The 11,589-nt window shown below is 40.4% G+C and overlaps 1 non-coding gene across 1 annotated transcript; it reads right to left on the bottom strand.

Moving 5' to 3' along the window:
- Nucleotides 1-9,808: 9,808 nt before the first annotated feature.
- LOC117311250 (U6 spliceosomal RNA) lies at nucleotides 9,809-9,915 on the bottom strand. The gene has a single exon (XR_004525475.1). It is a non-coding gene; the product is annotated as a U6 spliceosomal RNA (small nuclear RNA).
- Nucleotides 9,916-11,589: the final 1,674 nt, after the last annotated feature.

Here is an 11,589-nt window from a genome sequence, read left to right on the forward strand (position 1 = left end):
AAAATTTGTATTTCTTTGCAGAAACAAACTATATTTGTTAGATTTTTAAAAAATTACTTTCTTTTGTCTCAGGTAAATTTGCTTTTTGACCATAGTTTTGTTTGGCTCCCCTTCTTAGAATTAGTTTCCTTCTTATGTTTTAGAATTTAGGTTTTCAGATTCTGGGGTGGGAGGTTTTTATTTTTCTCTCTTTTTTTTTGTGCTTACCTCCTGCTGTCTAGTGATTTTACAGTTGCCTTCACAGGATCTCCCCTAGAGGCCTTAGGTGAGAACTCAGTGTAGTGGCAGCTGTTCCCAGCTCCCATCCTAGGGGATATTATTAATATACAAGGCAATATTGGATCAGGTCCAGGTAAAGAGGATGTGTCTGTGTCCTTTCACCTCTCTAGATGCTGATTTTCTCATAAATCATATTCCTTGGCCAAAGCATCCTTGAACTTGACAGAGGAGCTCCACCCCTAGTCATGGCTTCAAGCAGTGAGAGGGGCTTAATTCCTCAACTCTTCATGAGCACTTTACTCCCTGTTATCCCACAGAAGCTGATCTGCTGACCTCCTCTATATGCTTCCAGACCCAGAACATGTTCCACAGCTTCAGTCCTACACATCTGCTCAAGATTTTCAGCAGAGGACTGACATAATATCATGCACATTTTAAAGAATTATACCAGCTTCTGCATTGAGAATAGGCTTTGGGGATCAGTGGTGTGGCTGAGGGGAGCAAGAATGGAGGCAGAGAGGCTAGTGAGGAGGCTGTTGCAATGATCAGAGATGATGGTGGCTCAGACCGACACAAGGGAAAGCAAAGAATCAAGGATGACTGCTAGAGTTCTGCTTGGGGCAGCTGGGTGGATGCAATGGTCTTCACTGAAATAGGGAAAAAATTAGATCTTTTCCCAAATAAGTGAGGTGGTTGTCCAAACCCAGATGATTAGGGTTTGTTGCAGGCCCCTCCAGATGTGAAGCCAAGAGTCAGAGGAAATTTTGTCTCCAACATAAAGGTCAGACATCTATTGGACCAAAGGATCAGAGATCCCAAAAGGATCAGCCCCTCTAAAATTGGGATGGGTCACCCTGATAAAGGAGCTCTTTGGTATTGACAGTTAATGGCTAATTTACCCTAGACCCAGCTTAGCTTCTGTTTCTGTATATTCACTGCCACCTACTTGCCTGAAACAGCCTGTGTCCAGTCTGATTTTTGGGAGTGGGGCTATCTTCTTTCTCTGTGATACCTCAGGTTTAATCCTGTTACCCTGGCAGTTAGCCTTGGCATCCATACCACCAATGAGAAATCAAAAGATAATTTAGATTCATTACCAAAGTATCATTTAGGGTATGTCTCTGTGTGTAGATAGTGAAGTCAAATGTTGAGGCATTATGAGAATTATTCAGGCAAAGACATTTCTTCCTCCCTTATATGGATATTGCATGAAAATTTTCTAGGCTTGTCATTAACTAGCTCATTACCTTAATTAACCAGTTCATTATGTAATTGTAGACACAGCCTTAAAATTATTTGTACTGTTTCTTTCTGTGTGTAAATAACTGTGAAGTAAAAATATTAATTTATGAATGTAATTGTGTAGGTGATCACTCCACATTTACTCAGAATTAGCAATTAGTGCATGCAAATCAGCTAAGACAAAAGTCTCTCAGATCCTGTTCAGAATACAGGAAGACTTAATTTGCAAGGACGCCTGCTTCTGGCCCATCTAATTCTCAAAAGTCACGTTCTTGCTTCTGAAAATCAGAAACCGACCATATTTGTTGTGAGCTTTATGATCAGTGTTAATGCCCTTGCAAACACAAGAAATAAAATGCTAACAAATCATCATCCATTACCTAATTATATTTACCTAGACAGATAAAGTTGGAGGGAAAAGAGTGGATCATATTTTTTTTAAAGGCGTTTCTCATTTTGCAAACAAAGATGAAATTTATAGCTTAATTATTCCTCATAGTACCATACAGAGCCTTTGCTGTTAATCATACCCAAGTCCTGAGATTTTGCTCCCAAAGAAGTATAAAAGGTGTACTGACTCCCAATTAAATCAATTCTCCCTCCAGTGTGGGTAGTAGTGCTAATGGGATTTAATGTTCCTGAGGTTTCACTGGGGTCCACAGTAGGAAAAACTCTGATGTAGATGGAGTATCATTCCTTCAGCAACACAAATATCAACTAACACAGAATAGTACATCTGTCTCTGACACCTTGAATTGTGGAAGTTATAAGAATTAGTCATCTTCATTAAAAATCATGCTTGTGGATATCGTAGGGAAGATGGCGGAAGAGTAAGACGCGGAGATCACCTTCCTCCCCACAGATACACCAGAAATACATCTACACATGGAACAACTCCTACAGAACACCTACTGAACGCTGGCAGAAGATCTCTGACCTCCAAAAAGGCAAGAAACTTCCCACGTACCTGGGTAGGGCAAAAGATAAAAGAATAAACAGAGACAAAAGGATAGGGACGGGACCTGCACCAGTGGGACGGAGCTGTGAAGGAGGAAAGGTTTCCACACATTAGAAACCCCTTCGCGGGCAGAGACTGCGGGTGGCGGGGGGGGGAAGCTTCGGAGCCGCGGAGGAGAGCACAGCAACAGGGGTGCGGAGAGCAAAGCGGAGAGATTTCCGGACAGAGGATCGGTGCCAACCAGCACTCACCAGCCCGAGAGGCTTGTCTGCTCACCCACCGGGGCGGGCGGGGCTGGGAGCTGTGGCTCGGGCTTTGGTCGGAGCGCAGGGAGAGCACTGGGGTTGGCGGCGTGAACACAGGCTGAAGGGGCTAGTGCGCCACGGCTAGCCGGGAGGGAGTCTGGGGAAAAGTCTGGACCTGCCAAAGAGGCAAGAGACTTTTTCTTCCCTCTGTTTCCTGGTGCTCAAGGAGAGGAGATTAAGAGCGCTGCTTAAAGGAGCTCCAGAGACAGGCGCCAGCCACGGCTAAAAGCCTGGACCCCAGAGATGGGCATGAGATGCTAAGGCTGCTGCCGCCACCACCAAGAAGCCTGTGTGCGAGCACAGGTCACTCTCCACATCCCTCTTCCGGGGAGCCTGTGCAGCCCGCCACTGCCAGGGTCCCGGGATCCAGGGACAACTACCCCGGGAGAACCCACAGCGTGCCTCAGGCTGGTGCAACGTCACGGCGGCCCCTGCCGCCCCAGGCCTGCCCTGCACTCCGTACTCCTCCCTACCCCCTGCCTGAGTGAGCCAGAGTCCCCGAAGCAGCTGCTCCTTTAACCCCGTCCTGTCTGAGCGAAGTACAGACACCCTCCAGCGACCTACACGCAGAGGTGGGGCCAAATCCAAAGCTAAGCCCCGGGAACTGTGAGAACAAAGAAGAGAAATGGAAATCTCTCCCAGCAGCCTCAGAAGCAGCGGATTAAAGCTCCACAATCAACTTGATGTACCCTGCATCTGTGGAATACATGAATAGACAACGAATCATCCCAAATTGAGGAGATGGACTTTGAGAGCAAGATTTATGATTTTTTCCCCTTTTCCTCTTTTTGTGAGTGTGTATGTGTATGCTTCTGTGTGAGATTTTGTCTGTATAGCTTTGCTTCCACCATTTGTCCTAGGGTTCTATCCGTCCATTTTTCTTTTGTTGTTGTTTTTCTTAAAAAAATTTTTTTTCTTAATAATTATTTTTTATTTTAATAACTATTTATTTTATCTTACTTTTTTTATTTTACTTTTTCTTTCTTTCTTTGCTTCCTTCCTTCCCTCCTTCCTCCCTCCCTCCCTCCTTTTTCTTTCTTTCTTTCTTACTTATTTACTTACTTACTTACTTACTTACTACTTTTTCTCCCTTTTATTCTGAGCCGTGTGGATGACAGGCTCTTGATGCTGCAACCAGGAGTCAGTGCTGTGCCTCTGAGGTGGGAGAGCCAACTTCAGGACACTGGTCCACAAGAGACCTCCCAGCTCCACGTAATATCAAACGGCGAAAATCTCCCAGAGATCTCCATCTCAACACCAGCACCCAACTTCACTCAATGACCAGCAAGCTACAGTGCTGGACACCCTATGCCAAACAACTAGCAAGACAGGAACACAACCCCACCCATTAGCAGAGAGGCTGCCTAAAATCATAATAAGTCCACGGGCACCCCAAAACACACGACCAGACGTGGACCTGCCCACCAGAAAGACAAGATCCAGCCTCATCCACCAGAACACAGGCACTAGTCCCCTCCACAAGGAAGCCTACACAACCCACTGAACCAACTTTAGCCACTGGGGACAGACACCAAAAACAACGGGAACTACGAACCTGCAGCCTGCAAAAAGGAGACCCCAAACACAGTAAGATAAGCAAAATGAGAAGACAGAAAAACACACAGCAGATGAAGGAGCAAGATAAAAACCCACCAGACCTAACAAATGAAGAGGAAATAGGCAGTCTACCTGAAAAAGAATTCAGAATGATAGTAAAGATGATTCAAAATCTTGGAAATAGACAAAATGCAAGAAACATTTAACAAGGACCTAGAAGAACTAAACATGAAACAAACAACGATGAACACCACAATAAATGAAATTAAAAATACTCTATATGGGATCAATAGCAGAATAACTGAGGCAGAAGAACGGATAAGTGACCTGGAAGATAAAATAGTGAAAATAACTACTGCAGAGCAGAATAAAGAAAAAAGAATGAAAAGAACTGAGGACACTCTCAGAGACCTTTGGGACAACATTAAACGCGCCAACCTTCGAATCATAGGGGTTCCAGAAGAAGAAGAGAAAAAGAAAGGGACTGAGAAAATATTTGAAGAGTTTATAGTTGAAAACTTCCCTAATATGGGAAAGGAAATAGTTAATCAAGTCCAGGAAGCACAGAGAGTCCCATACAGGATAAATCCAAGGAGAATTACGCCAAGACATATTCATCACACTGTCAAAAATTAAATACAAAGAAAACATATTAAAAGCAGCAAGGGAAAAACAACAAATAACACACAAGGGAATCCCCATAAGGTTAACAGCTGATCTTTCAGCAGAAACTCTGCAAGCCAGAAGGGACTGGCAGGACATATTTAAAGTGATGAAGGAGAAAAACCTGCAACAGATTACTCTACCCAGCAAGGATCTCATTCAGATTTGATGGAGAAATTAAAACCTTTACAGAGAAGCAAAAGCTGAGAGAGTTCAGCACCACCAAACCAGCTTTACAACAAATGCTACAGGAACTTCTCTAGGCAAGAAACACAAGAGAAGGAAAGGACCTACACTAACGAACCCAAAACAATTAAGAAAATGGGAATAGGAACATACATATCGATAATTACCTTAAATGTAAATGGACTAAATGCTCCCACTAAAAGACACAGATTGGCTGAATGGATACAAAAACAAGACCCATATATATGCTGTCTACAAGAGACCCACTTCAGACCTAGAGACACATACAGACTGAAAGTAAGGGTATGGAAAAAGATATTACATGCAAATGGAAACCAAAAGAAAGCTGGAGTAGCAATTCTCATATCAGAAAAAATAGGCTTTAAAATAAAGACTATTAGAAGAGACAAAGAAGGACACTACATAATGATCAAGGGATCGATCCAAGGAAGTTTATAGCAATACAATCATACCTTAAGAAATAGGAAACATCTCGAATAAACAACCTAACCTTGCACCTAAAGTAATTAGAGAAAGAAGAACAAAAAAACCCCAAAGTTAGCAGAAGGAAAGAAATCATGAAAATCAGATCAGAAATAAATGAAAAAGAAATGAAGGAAACGATAGCAGAGATCAATAAAACTAAAAGCTGGTTCTTTGAGAAGATAAACAAAATTGATAAACCGTTAGCCAGACTCATCAAGAAAAAAAGGGAGAAGACTCAAATGAATAGAATTAGAAATGAAAAAAGAGAAGTAACAACTGACACTGCAGAAATACAAAAGATCATGAGAGAGTACTACAAGCAACTCTATGCCAATAAAATGGACAACCTGGAAGAAATGGACAAATTCTTAGAAATGCACAACCGGCCAAGACTGAATCAGGAAGAGATAGAAAATATGAACAGACCAATCAGAAGCACTGAAATTGAAACTGTGATTAAAAATCTTCTAACAAACAAAAGTCCAGGACCAGATGGCTTCACAGGAGAATTCTTTCAAACATTTAGAGAAGAGCTAACACCTATCCTTCTCAAACTCTTCCAAAATATAGCAGAGGGAGGAACACTCCCAAACTCATTCTAAGAGGCCACCATCACCTTGATACTAAAACCAGACAAGGATGTCACAAAGAAAGAAACTACAGGCCAATATCACTGATGAACATAGATGCAAAAATACTCAACAAAATACTAGCAAACAGAATCCAACAGCACAGTAAAAGGATCATACACCATGATCAAGTGGGGTTTATCCCAGGAATGCAAGGATTCTTCAATATACGCAAATCAATCAACGTGTTACACCATATTAACAAACTGAAGGATAAAAACCATATGATCATCTCAATAGATGCAGAAAAAGCTTTTGACAAAATTCAACACCCATTTATGATAAAAACCCTCCAGAAAGGAGGCATAGAGGGAACCGTCCTCAACATAATAAAGACCATATATGACAAACCCACAGCCAACATCGTCCTCAATGGTGAAAAACTGAAAGCATTTCCACTAAGATCAGGAACAAGACAAGGTTGCCCACTCTCACCACTCTTACTCAACACAGTTTTGGAAGTTTTCCCCACAGCAGTCAGAGAAGAAAAGGAAATAAAAGGAATCCAAATCGGAAAAGAAGAAGTAAAATTGTCACTGTTTGCAGATGACATGATACTATACATAGAGAATCCTAAAGATGCTACCAGAAAACTATTAGAGCTAATCAATGAATTTGGTAAAGTAGCAGGATACAAAATTAATGCACAGAAATCTCTGGCATTCCTATATACTAATGATGAAAAATCTGAAAGTGAAATCAAGAAAACACTCCCATTTACCACTACAACAAAAAGAATAAAATATCTAGGAATAAACATACTTAAGGAGACAAAAGACCTGTATGCAGAAAATTATAAGACAGTGATGAAAGAAATTAAAGATGATATAAATAGATTGAGAGATATACCATGTTCTTGGATTGGAAGAATCAACATCGTGAAAATGACTCTACTACCCAAAGCAATCTACAGATTCAGTGCAATCCCTATCAAACTACCACTGGCATTTTTCACAGAACTAGAACAAAAAAACTTCACAATTTGTATGGAAACACAAAAGACCCCGAATAGCCAAAGCAATCTTGAGAACGAAAAATGGAGCTGGAGGAATCAGGCTCCCTGATGTCAGACTATACTACAAAGCTACAGTAATCAAGACAGTATGGTACTGGCACAAAAACAGAAAGATAGATCAATGGAACAGGATAGAAAGCCCAGAGATGAACCCATGCACATATGGTCACCTTATCTTTGATAAAGGAGGCAGGAATGTACAGTGGAGAAAGGACAGCCTCTTCAATAAGTGGTGCTGGGAAAACTGGACAGGTACATGTAAAAGTATGAGATTAGATCACTCCCTAACACCATAGACAAAAATAAGCTCAAAATGGATTAAAGACCTAAATGTAAGGCCAGACACCATAAAACTCTTAGAGGAAAACATAGGCAGAACACTCTATGACATAAATCACAGCAAGATCCTTTCTGACCCACCTTCTAGAGAAATGGAAAAAAAAACAAAAATAAACAAATTGGACCTAATGAAAGTTCAAAGCTTTTGCATAGCAAAGGAAACCATAAACAAGACCAAAAGACAACCCTCAGAATGGGAGAAAATATTTGCAAATGAAGCAACTGACAAAGGATTAATCTCCAAAATTTACAAGCAGCTCATGCAGCTCAATATCAATAAAAAACAAACAACCCAATCCAAAAATGGGCAGAAGACCTAAATAGACATTTCTCCAAAGAAGATAGACAGACTGCCAACAAACACATGAAAGAATGCTCAACATCATTAATCATTAGAGAAATGCAAATCAAAACTACAATGAGATATCATCTCGCACCAGTCAGAATGGCCATCATCAAAAAATCTCGAAACAATAAATGCTGGAGAGGGTGTGGAGAACAGGGAACACTCTTGCACTGCTGGTGGGAATGTGAATTGGTTCAGCCACTATGGAGAACAGTATGGAGGTTCCTTAAAAAACTAAAAATAGAACTACCATATGATCCAGCAATCCCACTACTGGGCATATACCCTGAGAAAACCATAATACAAAAAGAGTCATGTACCAAAATGTTCACTGCAGCTCTATATACAATAGCCCGGAGATGGAAACAACCTAAGTGCCCATCATCAGATGAATGGATAAAGAAGATGTGGCACATATATACAATGGAATATTACTCAGCCATAAAAAGAAATGAAATTGAGCTACTTGTAATGAGGTGGATAGACCTAGAGTCTGTCATACAAAGTGAAGTAAGTCAGAAAGAGAAAGACAAATACCGTATGCTAACACATATATATGGAATTTAAGAAAAAAAATGTCATGAAGAACCTAGGGGTAAGACAGGAATAAAGACACAGACCTACTAGAGAACGGACTTGAGGATATGGGGAGGGGGAAGGGTGAGCTGTGACAAAGCGAGAGAGAGGCATGGACATATACACACTACCAAACGTAAGGTAGATAGCTAGTGGGAAGCAACTGCATAGCACAGGGAGATCACCTCGGTGCTTTGTGACCGCCTGGAGGGGTGGGATAGGGAGGGTGGGAGGAAGGGAGATGTAAGAGGGAAGAGATATGGGAACATATATATATGTATAACTGATTCACTCTGTTATAAAGCAGAAACTAACACACCATTGTAAAGCAATTATACTCCAATAAAGATGTAAAACAAAATTACTTGCTAATTTCAAGAGTAAAAACTTTATGCCATTTATACTTAAAAAAATCATGCTTGTGGGTGAATAATAGCAGTTGAGTTGCCTCAATTATTGGACGATATTTGGACACATTTCTAGGTTATCTATTTACAAATATACTGTCCCTGAAATGGAGCAGGACCCTATGGGGCCTTCCCAAGACAGACACCCTCCATGTCCTCTGCCTGTCTTTTGTCTGTAGAAAAACTTTAGTCAAAAATAAATTTAATCAGAGAAATGAGAAAATGCAGAAACAAAGAAAAAGCAGTCAAACAGGACAAAATAATAATAGTATAGTCATTAAGCAAAGTCAAAGACTTTTAGCTCCTTATCGAGGGCTATAGATAACGTTCTGAGCCATATTCTCTGAGCTGTTTTGTAGATACTGAAACCCCCACCAGGTGGAAGACATTAACTACATGATGACCAAACTGTAGCCATGACATAAGCTGCCATAATTCCAAGAACTGGCCTCAAGGAAATGGGAACAAACCGACCCTGAACTGAAAATTAACGGTAGTTAAAACAATCAAACATGATGTTGATCAAACCACCGCATGACTAATTTCAAGACGATCATCAGAGCAGACTATGCTGTTCTACATGTAGCCACCTCTCTCCATCTATACACCCCTGAAACTCTCCTTTAAAAGCTCTTGCCCACTGGCCGGCAGCGGGAAATTGGTCTTTGGACATGAGTCCACATTCTCTCCCAGTTGCCAGCCTCAAAAATAAAGCAAATTTTCCTTTCGACCAACACCTGCCTCTTGAGTATTGGTTTTCGAGCAGTGAACAGCCGGACCTGAGTTTGGTAACATCCCAAAGTTTTATAAGATGCATCCACAGGTCTGTGTAAACCGAGCTACATGTGCTGGCCACTGTGATCACATATATTCTTCTTTTTAAAATACGGAATGCTTCAGGAATTTGCATGTCATCCTTGTGCAGGGGCCATACTAACCTTCTCTGTATTGTTCCAATTTTAGTATATGTGCTGCCGAAGCGAGCACATCACGTATATTCTTAACTCTTCATGTACCTTGGGGAGGCTGTCAGGTGCCAGACTCCCTAAGTTGAGAGCTACCTTGAAAATGCATGGACTGGAGTGGTTAGGGAAAATGAAGGTAGGTATCCAATCCATTTCTCATTTACTCATGAATTTGATGTTCCAACTTTTATTCTCCCGCTTAGTGCAACTCACTGGTATCACCACCAGAGGGAACAAGGTTAATGTTTGGAGAGAAAAGCAAGTAGACTTACATCACTACTCACAGCAGTGATAGATAACTTGCCTATCAGAGGCTGATATCTAAATGTCAGCCACATGCTAGGTATTTTACAACATTATTTCTTTATTTTTAATGCCTTAAGTTTAAATTATATTATCTCTTTTTAAATAGAAAATATATTTACAAGTTTAAAAAATTTTAAAGTCCAAGAGAGTATAATGTGAAAACTCTCCCCTGCCACCTTTGTCCCTCAGCCTCTCAGCTACCTTTCCCACAGGCAACTAATGTTAGCAGTTTCCTGTGATATTTCACTTCATGGGTATGTAATGTTATCTGTTTCTTTAGAGCTAACTTATGCATATATATATAAATGAATACATTCTTTCCCTACCCTTTAAAAGATAAATGGTAGTATGCTATACACACAAATGTGCATTTAATGATATATCTTAGAGACTGTTCCATATCAATACAAAAAGAGCTTCCCCAATCTTTTTTTATGATGTCATTATATGCATATGCTATAATTTATTCAATCAGTTCTTTATTTTTATTTTTTAAAAATTATTTATTTATTTTATTTTTGGTTGCATTGGGTCTTTGTTGCTGCACACGGGCTTGCTGTAGTTGTGTTGAGTGTGGGCTACTCTTTGTTGTGGTGTGCAGACTTCTCACTGCAGTGGCTTCTCTTGTTGCGGAGCACGGGCTCTAGGTGTGTGGGCTTCAGTAGTTGTGGCACATGGGCTTAGTTGCTCCGTGGCATGTGGGATCTTCCTGGACCAGGGATCGAACCCATGTCCCCTGCATTGGCAAGCGGATTCTTAACCACTGCCCCACTAGGGAAGTCCCAATCAGTTCTTTATTGATGGGCATTTAGGTTACTTAAAATCTTCTGTGATTACAAACAATGCTACAATGAATAAACCTGTAAATATACTATTTCTTAATAATGCAAGTTTACCTTCTGGAAAGAGTTGTCAGCAGTAACTTCATTTTGTACCTTAGAACTCCATCTTGTTAAACTGGGAACTCTGCTGACCTGAGTCTGCTGACTTAAAAAAAAAAAAGGAAGCTATTTGCTGAGAAAGTAATCCCTGAGAACTGCGTAGAAATGTGCCTTTACTGAAACATCCTTGACAAGCCAATAAATTCTTACAGGAAAAAAAAAAAAAAAAAAAAAAAAATATATATATATATATATATATATATATGCCATCCAATCATAGTTCTTGGCAAAAAACTTATGTAAACTAAATGTACTTCTCTATTTTCCTTTTAAGACCCCTATTTTTTGCTCCCCAGACAGGACATTTCATTATTCTGGTTGCTGTCAGAATCTGTGCTTCCACATTGCAATTCTAAGACCCCAAATAAATGCATTTCTTTGTTTACAGTCTACCTCTTTTTCTGAGATGACAACCTGTAGGATACATTCTTAGAACCGGAGTAACTGGG

The sequence above is a fragment of the Tursiops truncatus genome, chromosome 2 (assembly GCF_011762595.2).
Source record: "Tursiops truncatus isolate mTurTru1 chromosome 2, mTurTru1.mat.Y, whole genome shotgun sequence".
In the NCBI taxonomy this organism is placed as follows: Eukaryota; Metazoa; Chordata; class Mammalia; order Artiodactyla; family Delphinidae; genus Tursiops; species Tursiops truncatus.